The 12,844-nt window shown below is 37.6% G+C and overlaps 1 protein-coding gene across 3 annotated transcripts in view; it reads right to left on the bottom strand.

Moving 5' to 3' along the window:
- The window catches only part of TMC3 (transmembrane channel like 3), a 283,418-nt gene that overhangs the window by 39,771 nt on the left and 230,803 nt on the right, over nt 1-12,844 (bottom strand). For 2 of the 3 annotated variants that reach the window (XM_080607201.1, XM_080607206.1), the window contains exon 2: nt 3,482-3,568. The exons of the other annotated variant lie outside the window; for it this stretch is intronic. The gene's annotated coding sequence lies outside the window, so the exon portion shown is untranslated. The remainder of the gene's footprint in view (nt 1-3,481; nt 3,569-12,844) is intronic. 3 annotated transcript variants of the gene reach the window in all.

Raw genomic sequence — 12,844 nt, 5'->3', positions numbered from 1 at the left:
ATATGAACTCTAATTTTTTGAATGTGTCACATTCTGAAGTAGGATTAAAATTCATGCATCATCCTTTGGAAAAAATAGTATTAAATAATTATTAAACTATATTCTGAATATGACCATTGCCTTTATATCCATTTGTTTTAAGTCAAAACCTTTTCTGAATGTGTTTCATTTTTCTGTAAAGGCAAACAGATGAATATAAATGGTATTTATCAAATTCTGGAAACAAATGGAATAATAAAACTACTACGAAGTTATTTGTGTTCAGACTGTCTGAAAAGGCCATATATAATATATATTATATATATACCCATATATAATGGGTAGACTAATCAAGTACTGTAGGCTTCCTAATTTTGCAACAAAACAAGTGACACCAAGAACAAGTATACTTTAAATGGTCTTACAGCATCTAATATTGATGATTTTGTTGTTCCCACCTACTGTTCTCCAGAACATGTTTGCTTTTTTACTCGGCTGGTTTTCTTTACTTCTAATGCCCTTCCATATGTTCCAATGATTCTGCGTGTTTAAACAGCCTCCACAGATAGTTGACTTATTCACACGTTTCAGGAGGCACAGAAAAGCTGAAGAGCGTTACAGATGGCCATCAGAAACATCCCTTACAGAAAGATTACTTCATGCCCAAGAGAGGCAAGTTTATTTGCCCATCCATACCCTTGAGGTTTAAGACAAAATATTGAAGTATCTTGAGAAAATCCTAGTTGCTTAAAGGAAAACTAAATGGTGAACAAAAGAGACACTTCAAATTCAAGTAAAACTTACCTAGTTGGGGAAATGTAACAATAGACAGTAATTTCTTCCTGGGACAGAGGCCTAAATAATCTTCCAGACAAAGCAGTCTTAAGAATCCCTTCCTTAAGGAAATTCTAGCAGGGTAACTGTGTTCTGAGTGTGAGGAGCGTGAGGAGGAGTTTGGTTTCAGTGTGAGGATAACTGCTTTATAGCAATTATCTTCTATTAATGTTATTTAACTAAGAAACCATGATCTAGCTCTTCCCATACACAGATAGTAGTGTCCTCGAAGTGGCTAACATTCTTATACGATGGAAGAAAGATCTATACATGAAATAGTGAAACACAGTCCATCCCTTATTTGGCTAATTAAGAAAGAAACTAGTATTAGCAGCTTTGAGAAAATCCACAAGAAATTTAAGCATCTGGTATTTTCTACTCATCTCTTAACTTGGGCTTTCTTGGCATATGAGCTGTCTTTTGGCTGATTTCCACTACAAGCAGGGAGCTTGCATTATAGGAGAAGTCAAGAAGAGTCCTCACTTTCCCACCATCCATCTTCACTCCTCTACAAAAAGGAAGTGACAAGGCCAATGTAATTTCTTTAGCACCCCAGGCATAGGGGGACATATCACAAACATCAAAAAATTTTAGCATCATATATGCAGTTGCAGTATTTTTGACATACTTTCCCTACATATCAAATGACTTGGGGATTCTTGATGTCTATTTTGGTGACTTTTTTTCTTGCCACCTCCTTTGCTATAAAATCCTTCCTTTGCTGCTGCTGAGTTGGGGGGGGGGGGGGGGGGCGGAAGGATTGCCAACAAATCAGCCAAAGAAGAAAAAACTTGCAACTCTCCTCCTCCTCAAATACTTTCATGTATCTACATTCTTCAAAATTTCTATGTTCCCATGTATAATTAGGATTGCAAATATTACTGAAAAAGAAAAAAAAATCATATTACTAGACTTCAAAATGAAGATTTCATGGTGCGTGAAAAACAATCAGTCTTCTCCACTGAGTTTCACTTCATTTATCATGAACAAAAGTTTACAATAGCTGATGCCCAAAATAATTAAAAACCTATTTCTTGTACATGATGAATACAGGTCTTGAACACATTCCCTCTAAACAGTTCCAGCTTTGGTTATAGCAAGGCTACAGTAAAATGTAGTTTGGGGTCTTGTATATAACACCAGAAAAAGAAATCACAGCAATATAAATTACATTTTGATCTCCAACACAGACAGTTTAATAGGCCAGATTCAGCAAAGCATTTAAGCAAATGCTTAAATCCCATTGATTTAAGTGGGATTTAAGTACTTATTAAGTACTTAGTTGAATTGGGGCCATACTGTGAAGGGACTCGTAGAACAAAGAAAACACAGTAGGCTTTGGGGATCTTTATTTACAGCTCAGACGTTAAACTTAGCAAATTTGGCTTAGGAACCTGTATAATGCAAAAAGAGCCAAGGACAGACTGCAAGAACATTTGGCTGCCCCGGGTCACTTCAGGATAATGCAACATACCAATATGGGATGGATTTAGTTTCTAAAATACTTTTATCTCATAATTTACAACATCTAATTTACAATTAAGGTGTGCCGCCTTAATGCGTCATTCAGCACTTTACTGTACAGAGAGACTTCAGATGCTGCCAAATTTCTAGTGCTCTCATTTATTCATCTCCTGTTCTTCCCTCCCACTTTTAACCCCAACCTTCTGGTTACAGGGTGAGGAGGAGGCATATGACATTTGCTGTTTGTCAGTCAACTCTCACTGCATAACTAAAGAGGAAAAAAAAAAAAAAGGAAGAAAAAAAGCTAACAACATCAAGTACATCATCCTGGAATATGGTTCTCCAAGAGGGGATCAAACCAGACATTTCATCTCAGTCAAAGGAGTTCTGTTAAAATTATGTAAATTCTCTTGTAGGTGTCTTGGAGTGAAACCAAAACTATGTTTAGTCTACATATAATTTCCTAAACATTGCAGCTGACAGAAAGAATTACATCACCCATAGGATGACTTTTAATTATTTCCTTATCTTTCCTTCTTGACTCTAGATATAAGTTTTCTAACTCTACTAACATTACTGCAGATGGTTGAACTATTTCTATTTATCTTGCAAAGTAGAAGTTAGCTTTTGGGGACATTAATAATTCTTGTTGTCAGCTTTTCTTTTTGGGAATAAGCCTATTTCCGGGGAAGTCTGGGAAGCTTGGTTCCCTAGGTCTAAGAATAGACGAACAGGAAACAGAACATTATATCATGTCCAAGCACTGCCATTTGTAGTGAAATTAAGACTCAGGGTTTTATGAAATCTCCTAATCATGTTTTAAAACAGATTAGTTTTGAGGTCAGTTTCTATTTAGCAGAATGCTCTCATGCTTATTGGAACTCTTTCTTGGTACTATCTTCATGGCAAGACCAAGTTAAAACATGATCAAATTTTGGTGAGCTAAAAAACCACCTGATTATATTGCTCAGGCTTATTTCAAAAAATATTTCATTATTATAGATGATACTGTCAAAATTGATAATTATAATAATTTCCATAAATAAATAATAAAGATTATTTTCAGTTAGATAAGAGATGACCAATTTTTTTCAGGTATTTAACTAAGGTGAAGGGAGGGTTCCTAAAGTCATCCTAGACTTACAGATAAAATTTGCATATTTGTGCTAAACAATTTTATGATAGTGCCAGAAGCTAATCTCACCTTTTCTGATTCCTACGAGGTGTCACATTTTCAGAAGACCATGTTTCATTCCAGGCAAGAATCATGAATCCACTTAGAGTACTGTCACTGCACAGAAAGTATATACAACTATTCATCCAGGTCACAAAAACAAACAAAGAAACAAACAAAAAAACTCTCTAAAACAGTGCAAGACCTATTTAATTACATGGTAAACTGACATGTCATTGCATGCACTTTTATTTCTGGTACTTAAAACCTGCTGAGGAAGTTGCATTAACCAGCAAAATTACTGACCCCTTTGTGGGTGCAAACTTAAATGAGTAAACACAACCCTGAGCATACAAAGGATCAGCCCTAGTTGTTCTCACCCGCGTGCGCGCAAAATACTCTAATTTCATTACACATTAGGTTTGTTAGTACTGTGTTAATCCCAGCCTGAAACTTAGGACACAACAGTCTCTGAACTGAGGCCAATGTGCTTCTAGTGATTAGCAGATAAATTAGGAAAATACCGAGCCTATTAAATTGAGCATACTCAGAAATGTAATTGGATAGTGAATGAAATAATTTAACACTGATCAAAACAGATAAACACCACAATGTTTTGTGCTCTGAAAAAAATGTATTACATGACAGTTCATACAGCCTATCAGAAAACAAACAATAAACTTTAGCAACAACATTCATAACAGTATGACTACTAGAATGATCACTATAAACACTTATCCCAAAGCAAATTTTTGCACTACTCAACAGGTATTTACACTGGAAAGAGGCTTACTTTTTCTTCATTCTCAATCCTGACAGAACACTCTGATCTCATTTACCTCCTCAGCTAAACCAAGTCTTTTCTTCTGCATACCATAATATGGCTACAGAAATCTGCTGTGGGAAAAAAGATTTAAGTGAACAACTAAATAAAAGTGATTTTTTTCTCCCTCAATAAATGCAGTAGAAGTTTCCAATACTTTGTTTTCAGTTTGCAAACTGTCTAAATTCCCAAACAGCTGACAGCAAACAGCTTACGTGGCACAGTAATACAAAATTTTCATGCTGGACAGGAAAAAATTAAGAACTTTCAGTAAAATTTCTGTTCAGTATTTTACTACATTGAGCTGATGTCAATTTTATTCAGAATTTATGTTGCATGTATTCTGTCTTAAAATAAAAGCTGAAGAGGGACTGTTCTCATTCAGAAGATACAAATCCATGTGCCATTTCAATTACTTGTGAAGTAGGAAATTCAGGAGTCGCAGTGAGTCTGAGAATCTCACATCTGTCAAGTTAAAGTGCTTTAAAAAGACTTGTATGAATTTATTTTTTCTTCAAAAGAGTATGATAAGAATCAGACTACGAGGAAAATAATATAGTATTATTTATGTTAAGCAGCTAAACCATGTGATTGACACCTGCATCCCCCCAAAATATGCGAACAACAAAATTCACTACAACTGAAATTATTAAAAAAGAAAAAAAAAAGCCCAAGCTTGGGAAAAATTCTGCAGTGAATTGTGACCCTGCTGTTACTCTTCCTGCTTTATATGCATAACAGCAGTAAGCCATGCTGACCTTCATGTAATCAGTTAAAGTTACATCAATAGGACAATTCTCAAGGGGAAAAAAAGGTGGTAAGGAGTAAAGGGGAGAGTCAGCCTAGATATTTCTAAGGGAAAAATTAATAATGATTGTGGGCTAGGGCGGGTATCCCTTACAGAAAAGCAAAAGCAAAGCACAGTAGTCTCACCCCAGCTTTTTTTTTCCCCTCCTTTTTTTTTCTTTTATTAACATGAAAGTGCTTAATTGTTTAGGATGACAGTGTCTCTGCTTGCGAGAGGGAAAAGTCTAGGACTGATAAGCTATAAAAGGCAGGGCAACTGCACTTGGTTGGTGTCCTTCTAAAAGGCTCAGAAAACACAGCCCCCATGGTCTACCATCATGTTCTGTCCTCTGCCTCATTACTGAGCGCCACGAATGAAGGACTAAAATGGCATTTATAGGATGTGTCTTTTTTCAGACGGCAGGAATCCTGAATTACTCAAGTTAATGTTACACAGGCCTGCTTGAGTCTTGGAAGCCGTCCAGCAGTTGCAATGGAGCGATCAGGAGAGATTAATTTCATCTGCTGCTTGGGTACAGTTTAGAGTAAAATAGCACATTTTGACCTCAAGCTGGTAAGAGAAGTCTGTTTCTGGTACCAGAGTGATTTTAACAGTGAAGAATTTCATTGCAGGTTTCTGTGAAGACATACTGCTTTTTTCATTTCCTTGGCTTTGTGACCATCAGCTTAAAAAGTGTATTCATACCTCCTACAGTAACACATGCGGGGAATGCACAAGGCAGGAGCACCACAGTAGGCTCCCAGCAAACCGCTCAATGGTGCGGCACGAGCGAACAGCACTATGCCTGGCAGGCAAGGACGCACAGTTTCACCACCCTGACACTTTGCTAAACTAATACATCTAACGGGACTCAACCAGTGACAAGACTCTGAAGGAATGTGGTGAAAACCCAGCTTGGCCTGGGGAATTTATTGAGGAATCATCACAAATGAGAAGGGAATTTACTGAAGGGATCATCCAAATGAGGCTGGAAAGCTCTAAACAATGTAATTACTCTTGTTAGCATCTAGGGGATAAATTATCCCTCAGATGGAAACTAAATCCATAAGAGGGGAAAGTTATTTGGTAAACTCACTACGATAAACCACAAAGAGTCATCTCAAAAGCAAAGCTATTTGCAGGCCAACAAAGAGATACAGTTTTAAAATTCCCAGCTATAAATGTTCATCATCTTACAAAGAAGCACTTCTAGATCTCCTTAAACATGTCCAAAAGCACAGATCTTCCAGCTATTCCTTCTGTTTCTGTAACACTGGCACTGGGTGATTCTCTATCATTTCCCACTGAAATCTTTGCCCTGTCCTCCACAGCACATAACCCCAGTAAAGCTGCTGAGGAACAATGCCACAGAAAAGTTTTCCCTGTAGTTTTTTTTTTTTTTTTTTTTCAGGTTATTCTCTACAGTTTCAATGTACTTAGGTAGATTTAAATTGCGATTACTTATTTGCATATCTTACAAATTTTATAGTGGAGCTATGACTCTATTATACAGACTTTTCTGCTCTATCTCAAATCAAGCTGTAAGCAGATAACAGTGTGGCCTGCTAATAGTTACTTAGGAATGCAAAACAACTAAAATAAACAACTATCCCTATAATCAAAACCACAATAATCTCCATAATTAGCTTTTTTTGTTTGTTTGTTTTTTTTTAACTCCCCTCTTTCTTTTTCCTTAATAAAGGAGCAAAAGGTCAGGGCTTCTAGCACACAAACAAGAATCAAGAAAAAGAGAATAAGATCAAATATCTTGGTTTTACCAGCAACTCTTAGGCTCAAAGACTAGCAAGTCTGTGGAAAAGTCAATACACAGAACTTGCGGGCACCATTATATCATTTCCTGCTGCTTTTCCAAGAATCCCATGATCATTTAATGTGGCACTTGCAGGAAACACATAAAAAGGAGCACTGAAAAAAGGAAAATAAAACAGTGCTGTGACTTGAAATGTAAATACACATCATCCAAAGATTATTCCTAAGAATGGTATGAAAATAATCACCTTTATGAATTCCAAACACCTAGAACGGGTACTTCTAGCAGGTACTGTAGTACTTCTCTGGAAGACCATCACTGGCAGTCAGATTACAGGAGGAAGAATCTGATAAATTAGGCCATGCTATTGAAGAAATGACAGAGTTGATACATAACCAGTATCTGAAGAAATATCCAGTTCCTTGGAAGGCATCACAAGTACTGAATTGAATACACAACCACAAATAGATAATGATTTGGTTTCCAGAGAACTGAGAAGACAACTATTTGTTCAGCTGCAGGGGGCATAAAACGTGTTTTTCCTTTGTGCCAATATGCTATAGGGTAATGGTATTGAGGTCAAACAATTTCAGAGGTGTACTTTCATTGAGGAATTAATAAACCATTTTAATACCTCAACGCAGCACACCCCCTGCACCAGTCAGGAGGGTCTAGAAGCTGGTCATGCTGGCTTGGAACACACTGCAGGAATCCCCTGTCTACAGGCAACAAAGGAGGGCCAATATTTGCTGCACTAGAGCAGCAGCAGAAAGCTGGGTGGAAAAACCAGCTCAGGCTGTTTTCATCAGGGTTTTATTTAACCCTGTGCTAGCACAGCTTAAGCTGTGTTACTGTGAGCTACCACTGTAAGATTTATTAGAAAGGAGTGTAAATGTAGCCTTAAAACAGTGTGTTCTGTTTGGAAGAGGATTCCTAACAGTATGCCCAAATATGCTCAGACTATAAAAACAGGCTTTGGACAATAGGTTTTATTAGAATCAAACTGTATGAACCTATTTTTAGTTCATATCAAGCACTCATTAGAGGAGAAGAGTTCGCCCATTAAATATTCAATTAGTTACAATGATCTCTCAGTCATGTTACTGCTGCCTGAGACACTGGTTACTCATAAAATACCGAGTTGTGAATAATGACTGAAAATACTGTCACCAAGCGTGAAATAATACAATGTAACAGAATGGGGAATAATAAGAGAAAGACTTGTAAAAGTTATTAACCTACAGAAAGAAGTCTGCACGTGATGAAGGATAAAGCAGCAGCTGTTGGAGAAATGCCTACATGAGAAGACCTCAGCATTCTGCTCTGTATGCCAGCTTTCTCATGGGACTTGGAAAAACGTTGATTTTTCTTCATATATACATAGAGTAATGGGAACCACAATACGCGTTGCTGATTTTCAAAGGAAGGTGAAAAAATTTATAATGGCAATTATAGGAAAAACAGTTTGTGGTATCAAAATATCTGCATAACTGGTGACTTACAGCTTCCAGTATTCCTCTATCCCCCTGCAAATATATTCTAAAAATCTCATTAGCATCTGACAGCCAGTGCCAGCGCTGTCTGCACAATGCATGTATCCAAGCACTCCACACCTGAGCTCGGCTCCTTTCTAAGAACCTTATTCTGCAGCCCCTTACAAGTTTCCACTAACATCAAAACATCCCAGAATTCTTATATGACTCGTGAAAAACTATAGGAAATCTCAAACTAAATAATTTTTTAAAATATATATTTGATGACTTCCATCTGATGACTGGAGACGTGTACAGTAAACAGAATTGGCCAGCTATTTTCACTTTGTATATGCCCCAACTCAGATTTTCTCTTGAAGGTAAGAGACTCAAGATGGCAATAGAGAGCTGGAAAAAGCGTATTCTAGGAGAGTACTATAAATATCTCTTTTGTTGCTTAATGTGTTGATAAATCTCTTGCTAGAGAGGCCTCTGGTATTAATCTGCCCATCAGTGTCTCAGTAATTCTCATCTAAAATTATCAACAAATAATTTTGTTAGTACAAAATGTTTATTTGCAGTTACACAACTCCCAATTTGCAGAATATTAGCTGCTTAAAACATAAGCAAACAGCCACAGACTATAAAAGCCAGTGCTGAGAAGATTAATTCATAACCTTATTTTGAAGTAAATTTAATGTTACAAGACCTAGTAATGTTCCCAAAGTCTGTTAAATGTTAGTGCCTTAAGGGCAAACATTTTATTTGAACTGTTTTTAAATGGTACTCAAAAAATATGATCAAGATTTCAGAAAAAAAATATACTTATTTTTCTTAACTCAAAAAGAGGATTCTCTGTCCAGTTACACAGAATCACATGACAATATTAACTGGATGCAGAAATGCTGAATATGCCCTGAGACTGCTGTGAAGCACTGCTGTGTGCTGCTTGACAACCGCTGCCTTCCATCCCAGAGGTGGCAGCCTATAAATGATGAATGAACTTATTCATAGAGTCTGTAGCTATCTGAGTGTAAGAGAGATCCAATATGCATTACGTACATCTGTCTAGATATATGTACACAAACTGAATTTGGTTTAATAACACTGGAAAGAGTCCCAAAAGTAAGGAATTTTAGAGTTATCACTTCTCGATATTTTCCAAGATAAATGTCCAAAGAAGTAATATTTTCTACAGAATTATTCTTAATTAGTATTTATCATTGGAAGATCTTGCAATAGTATGCTTCGTCCAGCCTAAGTGACTCTACTGGCTAAAGAACTTGCTATGCTAAGGGCTGGACCAGAGCTGGTAAGGGTTTATCCCTTTACTTCAGTGGACTTCAGTTCAAACCTATGGCCCCTGCCAGGGGAGAAAAATGTTTTTTATAAGTAGGAAAGACAAATTTCTGCCTAAGCTCCTGTTTCTGAACAGAGCAAGAGTTGAAAATTTTAAAGCTGATTACAAATTAAAATCTGTCTGTCCCCAAATGCTTGCGTGCCTTCAAACAATTGGCTGCCCCTCTCTGCTGAGCTGGAGCTGCAGGGACAGGTGTGCTGAGAGCTGACACCTATTTCAGGATCAGAAGAGGGCACTAGGGTTTAAGGTACATTCAGAATAAATCCAAGACAAAGGAAAAAAAAAAAAAAAAACAACAGTGAAGCGTGTTAGAAATAGTCCCTTGTTATACTTGTCATATGAGAGAACCAGCAGAATAAAGTGAGAAAACATAGGCAGGACTGGAGGCCCAAGGGACCAGGGGCTGTGGCAGCTCGAGCACAGCTCAAGGGTCTTGTTCAGTCACCAACATTTACACAAGTTTTACACAAGTGCCTTCAGCTTGCAATAGTCTCACCCCACCTACTGCAGCCCTCCCCTCCATCCCACCCCCCATGGGTGAGCCTCACCACATTATTTCTTTGTTGGGCTCAGTTGGTGACTGCGCTGGCGGCAAACAGGCGCACCACCAGAATGACAGCAACTCACAGAGACGCTGAGCTGCCCAACCCACCAAGCCGAGAAGCAATCAGATGGGTCAAGAGAAGGGTCCTTTGGGGGCTGAAGAGATGCAATGAATTTCACACTGCAGCTTAATAAGCCACACACACCCAACGGTGTTTAATTCTCCTTGTAGCTAGGAAGTAGAGTAATTGCAGTGTTTGTTTTTCTCTGTTAAATCCAATGTGGTATTTTGACACAACGCATTCCATCACAGAGGGCTTGCCACATATTGTGCACGTTCTGTGTTAAAGGGGCACATTCAGTGGTGATGGACAGGTGGGGTCAGGAGAAACCCCTCTGTGCTGTGCAGTTTGTATCAGCAAGCTCAGCTGGTTCTTCTCCCTCTGGTGTCAGTGTTTAGGAAGAGACTCTACTGACCTATACAGTGCAGTGCCTACAAAAACTGACCCTATAAGAAGCGTTTTAATATGCAAATTTCCAATGTATTTGAGTCTGTGTCTTTTGGAACAAATAAAATATTCTAGGATCACTTGATAATGCTGTACCCTTTCCCTTGGACTAGGATTTTTAAATCTTATTCAGCATATTTTAGAACATCATCTAGAGTAGTTGCTACTCAGGTCATTTCCTCTGGTCCAGTGAAAAGAAGCTAGTGTTAGTCTTTTAAGACCTTAGAAAAGTATACATTGTTGGCACAAAAAACGTCAACAAACAAGGAATCCACATAAACTTGAGAGGAAGTGAACGAAAAGGCTAAATTACATCTTTGCAGTGAGGTAAAGCTGCCATACGTGCTATACAAAGGGACTTTACCAGGACATCTAAACAACCTATGTTGCTCAATTAAGAAACATCTGCGTGTGTGTAAACGTGATGCCAACTACAAAGCCACATCAGACTGTATAGAATTCCTAGAACAAATTCTTATTAAGGGGCGGTATCTTGTCAGAATTTAACTCGTGTCTTCATGCTTTCTCTTTACAAGTAACTCACGACTCCCCTGAAATTTTCTGAACTACTACCAGAGATTGTCTGTCTTTTGTCTCCAAATCTTTTTTTTTTTTTTATCTTTGCTTTTCAAACTCAAGCAGTTGACTGAAGAATCTAAAAATGCAGATTTATCAGAGAAACAGAGACAATATTGTCTTTCTTAGGGCCTACCACATGCATACAGCCGACTTGACATTTAATCCAAGGACCAAAATAAGAACCTGTATGTTGCCAGATTCTTCTTGTAGAGAGTAATTGCACCTCAAAATTAGCCAAGTCACAAGCATGTTGCACTGAAATGGGTTACATTACTGGACACCTATTCTCTTCATGCACAGTCACAACAACAGAGGAGAGTCTTATTTCATAGATTAAGTGTATGATCTGACACAAAAAAGGTAGTATCACCCACAAAAAGTGACTAGAGTCATGAGTCAGGATTATAATACCACTGTCTTGGAATGTCTCAGTATTTCAGCACAGACAGTACATACGCTATCAGAAATATCCAAAGGTTTTCCATTAGACAAGAAAGAGCAAGAAAAGGAGGAGACGTTCTTGACTATAAACAATGACATACCGAGGTGCAGATCTTAAAATGGCGAAATTTGGTTCCCAGACCGTCTGGTGCAGGGCTGGCTAGGAGCAGAAGGATGCTTTACTCTCTCCCAGGGAGAACTGGAAGCTGAATTTGAGCTTAAGTAATTAATTTATAGTTACTGATAACAGCAAAAGTGCACATTTATCACAAAAGTTGAAATTTCAAGGGCAAACAGTCACAAAGATGAGAGTCAATAATGGCTTAATAAAGCTGGAAATTAAAGGGACATAAGTATTAATATTGTACTTAAAAAAGGGGAGAAGACCAAAATTATATTAATGCACATGTGGAAAAAGAAACACTCACAGCAAATGGAAAAATAATTAGGAAAAGAATTGTGGCAGTTTAGTGTGATTGATTTGCTATTTGAAAGTTAATGATGAAAGACACTGCTTTGGAAAGGAAAAACAGGTCTGCTTAAAGGCAGACACTCCTTACTTTTGTTCACAAAGCCTTGCAAAATAACGAGGAAAAGTTGAAAGCTAAGGATGTGTTTTGGTGAAATATAACACATCTTGGACGTTAAATGGGAATAAAGACCAAACAGTAGCAAAAAGTGAGAAGTGAACTGAGAAGTCTCAGTGAACTGAGACTTCTGGAGAGAGAAGATATGTATTATAAGGAATTGCTCCTTTTTCTTAGAAAAGGTACGATGATTTTACAGACCTTCCTTTAAATTAGACCTTTGGTATTTCAAGTACCGAATATACCATCAGGAAGGGTTAGGAGCAATATGCCAGCTTCACTGATCTCATCCATTTCTATCTGATCAAGCCAGTAACAGATTGGACGCAGACTGATCAGGATAAATTTGTGTGGTGATCAGCTCTGCCTGGAAGAAAGTGCTATACTAAGTTAAACATGGTTTCCTGGTATTAGATAAAATGGTGAAAACAACACAGAAAAGCAGAGGAATACTTTGAGACTCGGTGCTAGTAATGACTTCTAAAGGAAATGATAAAAATTGCGCTGGAATTGGTATAACA

The sequence above is a fragment of the Anser brachyrhynchus genome, assembly GCF_964034855.1.
Source record: "Anser brachyrhynchus genome assembly, chromosome: 11".
Classification (NCBI taxonomy): domain Eukaryota; kingdom Metazoa; phylum Chordata; class Aves; order Anseriformes; family Anatidae; genus Anser; species Anser brachyrhynchus.
This window is presented reverse-complemented; position numbering and strand designations above follow the sequence as displayed.